The 14,770-nt window shown below is 45.9% G+C and overlaps 1 protein-coding gene across 1 annotated transcript in view; it reads left to right on the top strand.

Moving 5' to 3' along the window:
* Positions 1–14,770, top strand: part of LOC146396272 (uncharacterized) — a 93,509-nt gene that overhangs the window by 38,598 nt on the left and 40,141 nt on the right. The window contains exon 5 of the mRNA XM_084996796.1: positions 4,839–4,907. The gene's annotated coding sequence lies outside the window, so the exon portion shown is untranslated. The remainder of the gene's footprint in view (positions 1–4,838; positions 4,908–14,770) is intronic.

The raw sequence follows: 14,770 nt of genomic DNA, 5'->3' as shown, positions 1-14,770 counted from the left end.
AGCTTTTCTCCATTGAGTATTATATTTTCTGTGGGTTTGTCTTAAATGGCTTTGATTATGCTAAGGAATGTTCCCTCTAGACACACTTTGGTAAGGGCTTTTAATCATAAAATGATGTTGGACTTTGGCAAATGCTTTATCTGCACCTATTGAGAGGATCATGTCATTTTTGAGTTTCGTTTTGTTAATGTGATATATGGTGTTGACTGATTCACCACTTCTTTTTTGGCAGCATCTTTGGTTTTGGAATGAAGGTAATGGTGGCATCATAGAATGTCTTTGGGAGTATTCCTTCTTCTTCAACCTTTTGGAAAAGTTGTAGGAGTATGGGTATAGGTTCCTCCTTGTTTGTTTGGTAGAATTCACCTGTGAAATCACCTGGTCCTGGACTTTTATTTGTAGGGAGTGTTTTTATGACATATTCAATTTCATTTCTAGCGATTGGTCTGTTCCGTTGATCTATTTCTTCTTGATTCAGTTTTGGTGGGTTGTACATCTCTAGGAAGTTGTCCATTTCTTCCAGGTGGTTGAATCTGTTGGCACATAATTGTTGTTAGTATTCTCTCATGGTTTTTTTTTTTCTTCTGTAGTATCCATTGTGCCTTCTCCTTTTTCACTTCTGATTTTTGTACTTTGGGTTTTTTTTCTCTCCTCTTCTTGGTGAGTCTAGCCAGAGGTTTGTCCATTTTGTTTACCTTTTCAAAGAACCAGCTCTGGGCTTGATTGATTTTGTCTATTGTTTTTTGAATCTCTATTTTATTGATTTCCTCTTAGATCTTTATGATGTCCTTCTTTCTGCTGACTTTAGGTTTTTCTTGTTCTTCTTCTTGTTTCTTTTTCTTGTTCTTCTTTTTCTAGTGGTGGATTAAATTGTCCATTTGAGATTTTTCTTCTTTTTGGAGAAAGGCCTGTATTGCTATGAACTTCCCTCTGAGCACTGCTTTTGTGGCATCCCATGGATTTTGAGTGATTGTGTCTTCATGATCATTTGTCTTGAGGTATTTTTTTTTAATTTCCTTCTTGATTTCCTCATTGACCCATTGGTTTTTTAGTAACATGTTATTTAGTCTCCATGTAGTAGGTTTTTTTCTCACTTCCTTTCCTGTGACTGAGTTCTAGTTTCATGCCATTGTGGTCAGAGAAGGTACTTGAAATAATTTCTATACTCCTAAATTTGTTGAGGTTAGCTTTGTGCCCCAAGATGTGATCAATTCTTGAGAATGTTCCATGTGCACTTAAGAAGAATGTGTATTCTGTTGTTTTGGATGTAATGTCCTCAAAATGTCCATTAAGTCTCACTTTTCTGGTATTTCCTTTATGATCTCTGTTGCCTTATTGATTTTCTGTCCGGAGGATCTGTCCATTGATATGGGTGGGGTGTTAATTCTCCTACTATGATTGTATTCCCATCAATTTCTCCTTTTATCTCTGTTGTATTTGTTGGAGGTATCTGGGTCCTCCAATATTAGGGGCATATATATTGATGATTGTAATATCCTCTTCTTGAATGGATCCTTTAACTATTCAATGCTATCCTTCTTTGTCTTTCTTGATGGCCTTGATTTTAAAGTCTCTTTTGTCTGATATGAGTACTGCAACTCCTGCTTTCCTGTCTTGTCCGTTGGCATGAAATCTCTTTTCCCACCCCTCACTTTCAATCTGGAAGTGTCCTTTGCCCCAAGGTGAGTGTATGGTAGGCAGCAGATTGAAGGATTTTGCTTTTTTATCCCAATCTGCCACTCTGTGTCTTTTGATTGGATCATTCAGTCCATTGACATTTCAGGTGATTATTGATAGATATGTATTTATTTCCATTTTAAGCCTTATTTTCCAGTTGATTCTATGTTTCTCTTTTCTTCCTTTCCTTGTTTGGTTGGGTGATTTCCATTTATTTTATGCTTGAGTATTTTCTTTTCAGTTTTTGTGAATGTAGTGTTCGGTTTTGATTTGTGGTTGCCCTGTTTCTTTAAGTATGTTAACCCCTTCCTATATCTGCTTACTTTAGCCTGATAGTCATATAGGCTAAACACATCATGAAAAAATTAAAAAAGAATCTATTTCTTCTTACTTCCCTTTCCCACAGTGTTTGATTTGGATGCCTTTTCTTTTTTTAACATCTTCATGTTTAGGTCTGTATGCTGACTTATTTAAGTGATGGCTTTCCAATTGTGGTTTCCTCCATCCTATATCTTCCTTTTTTTTAAATTACAGAAGCCCTTTAAGTATTTGTTTTAGAATGGGTTTCGTGTTGCTGTACTCTTACAGCTTTTGATTGTTGGAGAAATTCTTTATTTCTCCATCTATTTTAAATGATTTTCTTGCTGGATAGAATATTCTAGTTTGCAGATTTTTTTCCTTTCAGTGGTTTAATTATATCTTGCCACTCCCTCCTGGCCTTCAGTGTACCTGTAGCAATATCAGCTGATTGCCTTATTTGGGTTCCCTTGTAACTAACGCTTTGCTTTTCTCTTGCTGCCTTTGGAATCTTCGCTTTATCTTTAAATTTTTGCCATTTTTATTATAATATGTCTTGGTGTGGGCCTGTTTGGGTTCCACTTGTTTGGGGCCCTCTGTGTTTCCTATATCTTGTTATCAGTATCCATTAGATTGGGAAAATTTTCAGCCAGGATTTCTTCAAATGTATTTTCAGTCTGCTTTTCTTTTTCTTCTCCTTCTAGAATCCGTATTATGCATAAATTTGCCTGCTTTATATTATCCCATAGGCCTCATATTTCTTTCATTTTTTTCCATTTGCTTTTCTGTCTGCTGTCCTGATTGGGTGATTTCCATTATTCTCTGTTCCACATCACTAATTCTTTCCTCTGCATTATTCATTCAGGTCTTTATTGCCTTTCCTTCAGTTTGTATCTCTGCAAATGAATTTTCTAGTTTTCTTGGCTCCTCCTTATATGTTCTCATTCCTTTCTAAGGGAATCTGCATTCCTGTTGCTATCCTCTCTTAATTCCTTCCGTATTTTCACCCTGTCTCTTTTGAACTCCAAGTCTGTCAGACTGCAGAGGTCTGTTTCCTTGTTGACTGCTTTGGGTGAATTCTCCTGTTGTTTTAACTGGGAATTCATTTCTGAGGTTCTTCATCTTGCTTGTGTTTTTCTTTTTGTGTGAATTTCGGGAAGCCAAACTGTATTTTTGTAAGTCTGTGTCTATGCAAGAATACCCCTTTGTATCTTTTTTGGGGGGTTACTCTTTATTATTGGTGTGGGGGTTTGGATCTTTGCTGTCTCTTTCTTCTGCATGAGAAGTCTGTTATCCCCATGATGCTCAGTATGTTTTCAGGGAGAAGAGGGCAATGAGTAGGGCCAGCATTCAGGGCCTGGTCATTGGGCTCTCAACAGAAGCAAAGACCTGCAGGAAGGCGGCACAGGTTACTCCTATTTACAGGGCCCTGGGAAGCAGTATTGAGCTCAAAAGTACCTTCAAGGTGGCCAGAGAATTTGGCTGTAGCTGCAGCAGGGTGTGTGAGTTCCCAGGGATGTGAGAACATCAACAGCTTGTGTTTGATTGCAGTGTCCTCCTCTGAGATGATTGGAATGGCAGGTGGTGCCTGTTCAGGGATCCCTAGTGGGAGTGGGCCATGACCATCTAGCTTCAGTGGTAACTGTGTTGGTTTGCATCCACCACCTGTAGACCATGCATGAGGTGGTCTGTCTGTCTTAGCCCACATAGGAGGTGCTGCTCAGCCTGCTCCGAGTTGCAGGATCCTGGGAAGTGCCAGAGATCTGGCCTATGGGTACTGCCCTGAACATTCAGTAGTGGCAGCAGCAGGGCCAGTGTGTTCCCAAGGGTGCAAGAGAACCAAGAGTTGATTTGGTCACAATGCCTTCCTCTGTGATGCCCTTGAGGTGAATGGGGCTGCAGTAGGTGCCTGTTCCCCAACCCCTAATGGTGTCAGCTCACTGCCACCGCTGGAGCTAGAGATAACTTTGGTGGTTTGCCCCATCACCTGTAAAATCATGCAAGAAGCACCTGGTCCTGCTTAGCCCTGACAGGATGTGGGAAGAAGGTGCTCTTAGTTGCCGGTTCCTAGGAAGGGACAGTGATCAAGCATATGGGCACCTCTTGGAATGTTTGGCAGTGGTGGCTGCAGGGTGAGTGTGCCCCCAGAGGAGTGAGAGCACCATCAGGTGAGGTTCCATTGTAGTGTCCTTTTCTGTGATACCCTCTGAAATGGTTGGGTCTGCAAGTAATTTTTGTTCAGATATCCCCAGCTGTGGTAGGCCACACCACCTCTGGAGTCAGGGATAATTGCAGTGGTTTGCTCCTGCCACCCACAGGTCTGGTCCACCATGGGCTAGCAAGCAGCTTCTCACTGCTCCAGAGCCTAAGTCTCAGTGCCCAGCAACCCCCCCTCCCCGTGAATCTCAGGCTGTGGTGTCTGTGCCAGCAGTTCAGATGATCTGTGCTTCTCTCACTCTGCTTTTCAGTTCTCAGGCCTGCTCCTGTTCTTTCTTCAGTATCTTGGAGATCCCTCTGACTCAGCTGATCTTTCTGTTTGTTAGGTTGCTTCTCAGGGTGTGGGTTCCCTTTCTCCTTCACAGCTCCCTCTCAGGAAAGCGAGTCCTGTCCTGATTCCTTTTCTCTCTCTTTTTTCTTTTGTTCTACCTGGTTATGTCAGGAGTTTCTTGCCCTTTTTGGAGGTTTAAGATTTTCTGCCAGCATTCAGTTGATGTCCTGTGTGAATCCTTTTAGATGGAGATGTGTGTTTTTTTTTTTTTTTTTGATGTGTTTGTGGGAGAGGGTGAGCATGTCCTCTTACCCTTGTGCCATCTTGCCTCTACCCCTAGGCCCCTATTAACTTTGTCTTTACCTCCATTGGGCAGGTGGGTAACTGACCAAGGCCCCACTTTGGGGGCTGAAGTCCCTGAGGAGCTGGACTCACTAGAGCTGGAGTAAGCAGACCCTGTTCCCCCTTCATCCACTGCAAGTTCTGAATCTGGAAGTCATCCTCCACTTCAAATTCCATGAACCTTGGGGGTGTTGAGGGACAGGCCTCAGTGAGAAAAAGGCCTGGGCTCTGGAGCCCACGGAGGGCAGCAGGACTGAGGGGATGAGGAGAGGGTGTCCTTGGGGCTGTCAGGGCCTGTGAGGTGCTATTCCAGCAGGGAGCCCCTCTAGGGCAAGTACATGATCTGGGCCACCTCCTGCTTTACCAGCCCTGGAGGGCATGGCCCAGCAGAGACCCAGGTTGCTTAATTGAACCAGGACTACTGGACATATGGTGGCCCATGGGGGCCCCTGCTCATGCCCCCCCATCCTTGTGTGTCCCACAGGAATGGTGATGGCCAGCAGCCTTGTCAGGCAGGTGTCCCCACAGTAGCCTTGCCCAAATCTAGGTCCTGGGTCTGGAAGTGAGAGTTCTGGAACACACACCTGACACAGGGCTCAGGAGAGGCTGGAGATGGGATGCTAAACTTAGCAGACAGGCCTCACGTTCCTCTGAGAGGTGCTTATTTGTTTGGTTTTGGTTTTGAAACTAGGGGATTCCCATGCAGAAAACCCAGGGAAGGCCAGTCCACTGCTGATGAGGAGAGGGGTTCCAAGTGTTAGATCAGTGATCACTGGCCACCCAGCACACAGCTTGGGGTGGAGTGCATTTCCCTGCACAGTCCCTGTGCCCAGAGTGGACCCTTCCTGGGCTCCTAGGGTTCCCAAGACCATCCTGAGGCCTTATGTCAGGACAGGGACAGGTCAGCCTCATGTGGGGGCAGTGCTCCTGGTGGAAGAAGGACAGAATAGCCAAGGTCTCCAGGTGAGGGGAGTAAGGCCTCTGGGATGCAGGGAACAGTATGTGTTGGGTGCCAGCCTCCTCCGTTCTCTCTGCTGGTCACCATCACAGTCATATCCTGCCCTGCGGTCTGGCCCTCACCCACCCCCTCGTCCACCATGTACCCCACAGCCCAGGATGCTGACTCACTTTGCCACCATCTCATAGAAGTTCATCCTGTCAAAGCTGCTTGTGTGCTGCCATTCCTGAATGGCCCAACACTGTCCCTTCTCCAATGTCATGGTTGGTTTCAGTGGGCCAGAGAGTGAAGCACTGGGCTGCAAGCCCTCAGGGTCAGTCTCCTCTTACAGCCCCACCTCCAGCTGCCTGAGCACCTCCATTCCTTCTCCTCCATGTTCCCCACCACAGCCTGACTGAGGGTCAGTAGTGTGAGGGGTGGGTGTCTGTAGAGCAAGACAGGCCTTCCTGGTTGCTGTTGCCACCACCTCACACTCCTCAGAGGATGAGCATCCACTCCCAGGCCATAGGTGGAATGCTGTGCCTTGGGGAACTCTTTCCTCTCCGGGACTGCAGTTTTATATAAAATTCAGCATCATCAATGAGGGAGGGCATGTGCCAGGATAGCTGCTAACAGGTCAGATAAGCCCAAGGACTCTTCTGCCTGGTCCTCTCAACTAGGTGTCATTGTGCCCCTTTTATGAAGGACCTTAAGTCTAGGAGGGAGATTCCTTCCAGGCTCACAGCTCTAGTAGGAAAGAACCTTGCCTTAAGAGAGCACTACCACCTCCTTGTTGTAACTGGAAGTCTCCAGAACAACAAGGACCACATATGCATAAAACTCTCTCCTGAGCCTGCCTGTCCTATGCCTCCTCTGAAGTGATAGTCCCTGGCCACCATACACCCAACTTCTTGTTGAAAGGATGCAGCAGCACAGAAGATGGTGCCATTCACCTCTTGGCTCCTGACATTACAGAAGGACCCTCTCTGACTGCTAGTCTGTGTTAAATTTACCATGGAAACACAGAAGGTAATGTGGCTGGACCCACAGGGTGGGGGTCAGCTGAGAGAAGACACTGAAAGGATGTCATGGACTGGACATGTGACACATGTGAGTGACAACATGCCTCTTCATGGCATGGACATCACCCTCAACCTTCCTTCTGTCTAGGCTGAAGGATTCCTAGGAAGCTAGCCAGTGAGTCCATGGCCAGTTCCTCTTTAGTGAAGGCTCCAGGTGAGCTCATGAGCTCTCCAGAATGCACTCAAATGAGGAAGCAAGAGAAAAGTTCTGCATTAGGGCTCTGGGGCAGGTGCTTCTGGGCCAGAGATTTTAGGCACTGCCAGCCTTGGGAGTTCTCAGCTCTTGCTGTTCAAAGAGTCATCCTGAGGGACCCCATTCTTGGAGGAGGATAGGCTGTCTGCCCTGGATGCACCATGTGGCCATGGGCCAGAGCTCACTGGGGGCAGACTGGGGCCAGCTGGGCAGCTGATTGTGCAGCTTGAGGAGGAAGGCCTGTGACCCACTCTCCCTTGCAAGCCTGAGCTACTGCAACAGCCAGTGTGGCCACAACACTCTCCACTGCAGGGGTTGCTAGGAATAGGGTTACAGGACAAGCAACAAGCCCTCCAACTGAGGGCCCCAGGAGCTCCCTTTGGGGGTACCTGGGTAAGGCCAAAGATCTGAGTCTGGTGGGGCAATGCTGGCTTTCCTTCTGATCTGACTTAGACAGTGATTTTGCAAACCCCTGGGGCACTGAGGTCATGGTCAGTATTAACCACCAGAGATGTCCTGGTGAAGGCTGGCAGGAATAAGGTGCTGCCAGGTGGGAGTAATGGGGTCATGGGTGGTGGCAGGTGCAGCTCCAAGGGTGGCTTCAATGGGGGGCCAGGAGTGAATGGAGAAAAGTGGAGTGCTATGAAATGGGACAGGGAGTCATGAGGCTTAATGATGGCTGCTGTGCTGAGCATGCTGTGGAGATGCTCTTGAGACAAAGGAAAGTGGTGAATGGAGGAGAATGGGCAACTGGGAAGGGAGTTTCCTGGTGAATCAGACTGTACATCTCAACAGGCAAGGGCATTTGAACAGGGGAAACTGTGCAGTCTTGAAGGGTTTTTCATGTTCTCATCTCCAGTTGAGAATTATTCCACTGGTGAATTTGTTCCCATGCACCAAGTTCCCTGCCTCCTGTCTGCTGGGAAGAGGTTAGGCACAGCAGCACTCACTCAGAGAGCCTCAATAAGGAACTCCAACACTCAGCCCTCACAGACTGTCCCCAAGTCCTGGAGCTTGGAGCACATCTACTCTGAACAATGCTCCTCAGCAAGGTCATTAGCATATAGGGACCCACTCCAAGCCAGTATCCACTCACTGTAAGTCCATTTTTGGACAGGCAGTGTATAAAGTCTTAGGGCCACACCTTCTGATAAGCAGTTCCTTTGCACTTGCCAATATAAATCTGCTCTTCCTTTCTTTCATGACCTCTCCTAACAAAACTGAAAGGCTGAGAAAGTCACTCTGCACACAGAACCTTGATACAATCGCATAACGCACCTGCCCATCATGCACCTGCCTCACAGAACCACCCATATTGGACTTTGAACAGGGGAGAGTTTCCACCATCCCATCCCCAGGACCCTGAGTCACTGCCATCATGCAGTTGTGTTCCTAGGAGAGGAGTCTAAGAATTAAGCATGTATCCCCTGGATTCTGTCATTTCACAGCCACTATTGACTGCAGAGGATTAGCACAGGCTGAGGGAGTGTCATGTTGCATAGATCGTGGGAGTACAGGCTGCCTGAGGTCCTTCCCCTTCCAGATCCCAACAATGGAAGGTGAAGACAAACTGAGAAGCAGGCATGAGTCAGGTGCCATTGTGGTAAAGCTGTCTGTTCAGCAGAGGGAGGTACCCACCACTATGCACCTAATTAATCTCAACAGGGGAAAAGGAGGTTTCATGGTAGCACAGAAGATCGTCTTCCTCTTCTGGGCTACAACACATCCCCTCTTTAACAAGGAATCAGCCTTCATAGACATTCCATCGCAACCACCCCCCCTCCACACATGTGATCCCTGTCCATGAAATGGTGATGTGAAATAGGAACATACTCTTCATCTCATAGTCAGGCCTGAGCATCTGCTGTGAGAAACCAGACAGGATGAAGTAGGTCTGAAGAAATGTGTTTCCACGAAAGGGAAAAAAATACAGAACAACTCAGAAACAGGAGTCTTAGCTTGGTTGAAGTCACATGGTTGCCCCTCCCTTGTGGAATCCAAGGCAACAGTTCCCTGACCTGAGGAGTGAGCTCTGGGCTGGAAGGAGTGGAAGAGGCCTGGGCTGTGGCAGAGTAACTTTGGGCCCAGCTTAGAGAGGACCACTTCAAGGCACATGTGGCCACAGTCACCCACCCCATTGAATAGTTTTCTGACTGACCATCTCACCCCATGCTCCCATTAGATACAGTATGCACCCATTCACATCCCTTAGAAAGATCTAATGAGGCAAGCTTCAGATGCCTAAGGAACACAAGACAGGGCTAGGCTTTCCCCATGACCCTCCCTCTGCCAAGAGCAGATATCAAGCCACATTCCCTACACACACATTTCAAAGTGCCTTGTCTCCCTTCTAGAGAAAGTCAACCTTCCTGATGCAATCCTTCCTCCAAACCCAGAGCATGTCCTCTTTTTCCACCTCCAAGCATCTGTCCTCCCACGGGTAGGCTGAGGTTTCTACAGGCCCGTCTAGGCCCCCCAGTGTGAGGGGTCTCTGGGGTGCAGTTCTCTCTCCTTCCTGTCCTTCCATCCAACTATGTGTCCACAGTGAAGTATCACATGTGAACCCCAGGGATTTGAGGGATGGCAGGGTCTTTGGGAACCCATCCCAAGTCTATTGGCTTACCTCCTTGTGAAACCATTCACACAGGCTTCGGCCTAGACCACTGCTGCCTGGTAGCCTCAAAGCAAAAAGTCAAGACCAGGACCCAGAGAGTGACCTGCTTCAGCAGATGCTCAGGATTCAAGTAAAGGAGGCCAAGTTTGAGTCTCAACCTTCGAAGGGGGGACTAAAGTCATTCTGCAGTGGGGTAGGGGCTGAGGGAAGGTGGGCCTGGTTGGGTTTGGAGTGACACTCCGTGTTGGCCTCTGGCAGGTAGGCAAGAACCAGAAGTTTCTTCCACATTACACAGTGGCAGGATAGTTGGTGTATGCCTCTTTGGGCAATTTACAAATTGGTTTTCAAAGTCATAGCATGAGTTTTGACTTGATCTTCCCTTTCACATTTTATTCATCAGCATAGTTTTTTTTTTTTTTTTCACTTCGTTACCCTAAACCCGCTCTGCTTCTGTCCTGGCTCTTGACTTACTTCAAAACAGCCTAGGCTTTCTGAACAAAATTCACATTTTATCATCTGATAAACACATAAGTATTAATGGCCACATGGAACCTCTTAGTCATAAACTAAAATGAAGGCCTAAACAGTAGAAAATTGACAGAACACTGTAAACTAGGAAGAATGGGAAAAAATAATTATATATACATAATGAAGGCCTAAGAAATGGTAAGTCCCATGACTCATTGACACTCTCAGACCCGGACCTGCAGTCTCCACTTTATTGGACCTCCACTGGCAGCACAACAAAGCCCATGAAGTGGCTGACTTCCCAAGGACAAAGACTGCCCCAAGGAGAATGTTAACTTTTATACCAGGATCTTAACTGCTGTCCCAAACGTATAGGACTTAGCACATGATCCCCTGCCTATAAATCCTGACTCTTTCCCAAGGCTGAGGGGTCCTGTGTTCCTTTTGCTCAGTGCTCCCAACCTCTCTGCTGGTTCATAAATCTTGCCTGATATGTCACTGCTCTGGTCAACTGTCTTTCTCCAGTTCTGTAACATTTTGGTGCCAAACCCTGGAGGGATACACACCCACCCCTTTCCAATGTCCAGGCTTCCACAAATGCTCCAAGACTTGGAGGGATAGCTGAAACACCAGCCAGGGCTACACTCTGGGGTGTTCTGCAGGTCCCTGTAGGTTCTAGGGGCAAGTAGCTTTGGTCTGAAAGAGTGGATGCCTCCTCTGTTTCTAAACTCTTTCCCTGCTTTCCATCTCCTAAGCCTGAGTCTTTCAGTGAACAGAGCGAGACTATTGGGACAATTGAAGATTTAGTCCAGGGCTACTCCACGGTGACCTCTGATTTCTCTGGCCCTCTCTCCCAGTTACTACTGCTCAGATGAGTGGAAGTGTCCTCTTCCTTGTGACTGTTGAGCACTGGGATCTCAAGTGCCTTCTGATGATTCCCATCACATGGCACCCCACACTGGCCTCCACTTCAAGGCCATTGGAAGTTGAGTAAATACTGGATTTCTCCTCCACCACTCTCTCCCCAAACCCGGTCTGATGTCATTGCCATTTTTCTTTTCCTTTTTCTTTTTTGCTTTTTAGGGTGACACCCATGGCATGTAGGAGGTTCCCAGGCTAGGGGTCTAATGCAGCTTTAGCTGCTGGCCTACACCACAGCCATAGCAACACAGGATCTAAGCCACATCTGCAACCTACACCACAGCTCATGGCAATGCCAGATCCTTAACTCACTGAACAAGTTCAGGGTTCAAACCTGTGCCCTCCTGGATGCTAGTGAGATTTGTTAGCTGCTGAGTCATGATGGAAACTCCCCTCATTGCCATTTTTTATTTCCTCTTTAAAATCTGGATGTTGAGTCAGCTGGGTTTCCATGTGGTCGCAGGGAACAGGTACTCCCCCTTCTCAGCAAAGACATTTCCTGATCAGGCACAATCATCGTTCAGATCATAGACTTCACAGGGAGAACCCCTCTGACCATCTAGGTGGTCTATCTTGTTTAGATCTTAGGCCCTCTCAGGGGGATACCTCTCTGAGCACCTGTGTGGGTTTTTAGACTCCTCTATTCCCAAATTAACACCACGGGGGCCTCCTCCTGTCAGCCTCCACAAGATACAGCTTTAGGGTGATTTTGGACAATCTTTCATCTCTGAGACTCCACCAGATGTTAAGCACAAGTGTCTCATTTCCTTCTGTCACGTGGCTTGGCCCAAACATAAATTAGATAATGGGAGCCAATGGCCTGAGACTGGTCCATTCAATTTCAAAATCCCAGGAGATCTTGAGAATTTTTTTTCCAGCACAATGGGAAATGGTCAGATGTTCCCTACATTAAAGCTTTTATCTATTTTATGTGTGTGTGTGTGTGTGTGTCTTTTTAGGGCTGTGCTCATGGCACGTGGAGGTTCCCAGGCTACGGGTTGAACTTGAGGTGTGGAAGTTGGGCCACAGCCACAGCAATGTCAGATCTGAGCCATGTCTGCAATCTACAACACAGGTCATAGTAATGCCAGATCCTTAAGCCTCTGAGGAAGACCAGTGTTCAAACCTGTGTCCACATGGATCCTAGTCAGATTTGTTCCTTCTGAGCCAAGACAGGAATTCCAAGCTTTTATCTCTTTAAGATCTCAACCCTCTCTTTGCTCTGACTGTAGCTCATATCAGGTTCTTCTGTTAAATGAATGCCCTCCTCCCCTTTCACCTCACCTGCAGGCAAAAACTAAACAGCCTCCCCCTTATGTTTCTTCAAACTCTGACTTTAATCCTAGTGATGCCTCAGCACCTCCTTCAATCCTGCACAACCATAAGCCTCCTCGTCCCCCTCCCACCAATTCCGTGCACCCAAGTACTACATCCCCTACACCTTCTTCTCTCCCTCCCACCATTGTTCTTCCTCCTCTTCTTCCATGCCCCAAGAATCCTAATTCCCACTCCCAACATGCAGCCCCCTCCCATAACAACAACCCCTTTTATGACCCCCTTGACAAGATCTTGATCAGCAATCCCCCCTGAGGCCCCAAACCTTCCTTTAAGAGAGGTTGCTGAGATCAAACTGTCACTGTATGCAGATGACATGATTCTATACCTAGAAAACCCTAAGGACTCAACCCCAAAACTCCTTGAACTGATTAATAAATTCAGCAAAGTGGCAGGATATAAGATTAACATTCAGAAGTCAGTTGCATTTCTGTATACCACCAATGAAACATTAGAAAAGGAATACAAAAATACGATACCTTTTAAAATTGTACCACACAAAATCAAATACCTCGGAAGACACCTGACCAAAGAGGTAAAGGACCTATATGCCGAGAACTATACAACCTTAATCAAAGAAATCAAAGAAGATGTAAAGAAATGGAAAGATATTCCATGTTCCTGGATTGGAAAAATCAATATTGTGAAAATGGCCATCCTACCCAAAGCAATCTACAGATTCAATGCAATCCCTATCAAATTACCCATGACATTTTTCACAGAACTAGAACAAACAATCCAAACATTTATATGGAACAACAAAAGACCCAGAATCGCCAAAGCAATCCTGAGAAACAAAAACCAAGCAGGAGGCATCACTCTCCCAGACTTCAAGAAATACTACAAAGCCACAGTCATCAAAACAGTGTCGTACTGGTATCAAAACAGACAGACAGACCAATGGAACAGAATAGAAAATCCGGAAATTAACCCTGCACCTAGGGTCAATTAATCTTTGACAAGGGAGGCAAGAACATCAAATGGGAAAAGGAAAGTCTATTCAGCAAGCATTGCTGGGAAACCTGGACAGCTGCATGCAAAGCAATGAAACTAGAACACACCCTCACACCATGCACAAAAATAAACTCCAAATGGCTGAAAGACTTAAATATACGACAGGACACCATCAAACTCCTAGAAGAAAACATAGGCAAAACACTCTCTGACATCAACATCATGAATATTTTCTCAGGTCAGTCTCCCAAAGCAATAGAAATTAGAGCAAAAATAAACCCATGGGACCTCATCAAACTGAAAAGGTTTTGCACAGCAAAGGAAACCCAAAAGAAAACAAAAAGACAACTTTCAGAATGGGAGAAAACAGTTTCCAATGATGCAACCGACAAGGGCTAAATCTCTAGAATATATAAGCAACTTATACAACTCAACAGCAAAAAAACCAATCAATCAATGGAAAAATGGGCAAAAGACCTGAATAGACATTTCTCCAAAGAAGATATACAGATGGCCAACAAACACATGAAAAAATGCTCAACATCGCTGATTATAAGAGAAATGCAAATCAAAACTACCATGAGATATCACCTCACACCAGTCAGAATGGCCATCATTCATAAGTCCACAAATAACAAGTGCTGGAGGGGCTGTGGAGAAAAGGGAACCCTCCCACCCTCTTGGTGGGAATGGAAACTGGTACAGCCACTATGGAGAACAGTTTGGAGATACCTTAGAAATCTATACATAGAACTTCCATATGACCCCGCAATCCCATTCTTGGGCATCTATCCGGACAAAGCTCTACTTAAAAGAGACACATGCACCCGCATGCTCATTGCAGCACTATTCACAATAGCCAGGACATGGAAACAATCCAAATGTCCATCGACAGAGGATTGGATTCGGAAGATGTGGTATATATTCACGATGGAATACTACTCAGCCATAAAAAAGGATGACATAATGCCATTTGCAGCAACATGGATGGAACTAGAGAATCTCATACTGAGTGAAATGAGCCAGAAAGACAAAGACAAATACCATATGATATCACGTATAACTGGAATCTAATATCCAGCACAAATGAACATCTCCTCAGGAAAGAAAATCATGGACTTGGAGAAGAGACTTGTGGTTGCCTGATGGGAGGGGGAGGGTGTGGGAGGGATCGGGAGCTTGGGCTTATCAGTCACAACCTAGAATAGATTTACAAGGAGATCCCGCTGAATAGCATTGAGAACTATGTCTAGATACTCATGTTGCAACAGAAGAAATGGTGGGGGAAAAACTGTAATTGTAATGTATACATGTAAGGATAACCTGACCGCCTTGCTGTACAGTGGGAAAATAAAATTAAAAAAAAAATAGAGAGGTTGCTGGAGTTGAAGGAAGAGTCAGGGTTCATGTGCCTTTGTCTTTGGGAGACTTATCCCAAATAGGGAAAATGTTTTGGTTCCTT

Source organism: Sus scrofa, chromosome 14 (genome assembly GCF_054392235.1).
Source record: "Sus scrofa isolate SSC_HxYL_T2T_F1_AM1 chromosome 14, Sscrofa_HxYL_maternal_Yorkshire_Landrace_v2.0, whole genome shotgun sequence".
Lineage (NCBI taxonomy): Eukaryota > Metazoa > Chordata > Mammalia > Artiodactyla > Suidae > Sus > Sus scrofa.
Note: the sequence above shows the minus strand (reverse complement) of the source record. Positions and strands in the feature narration are given on the sequence as shown.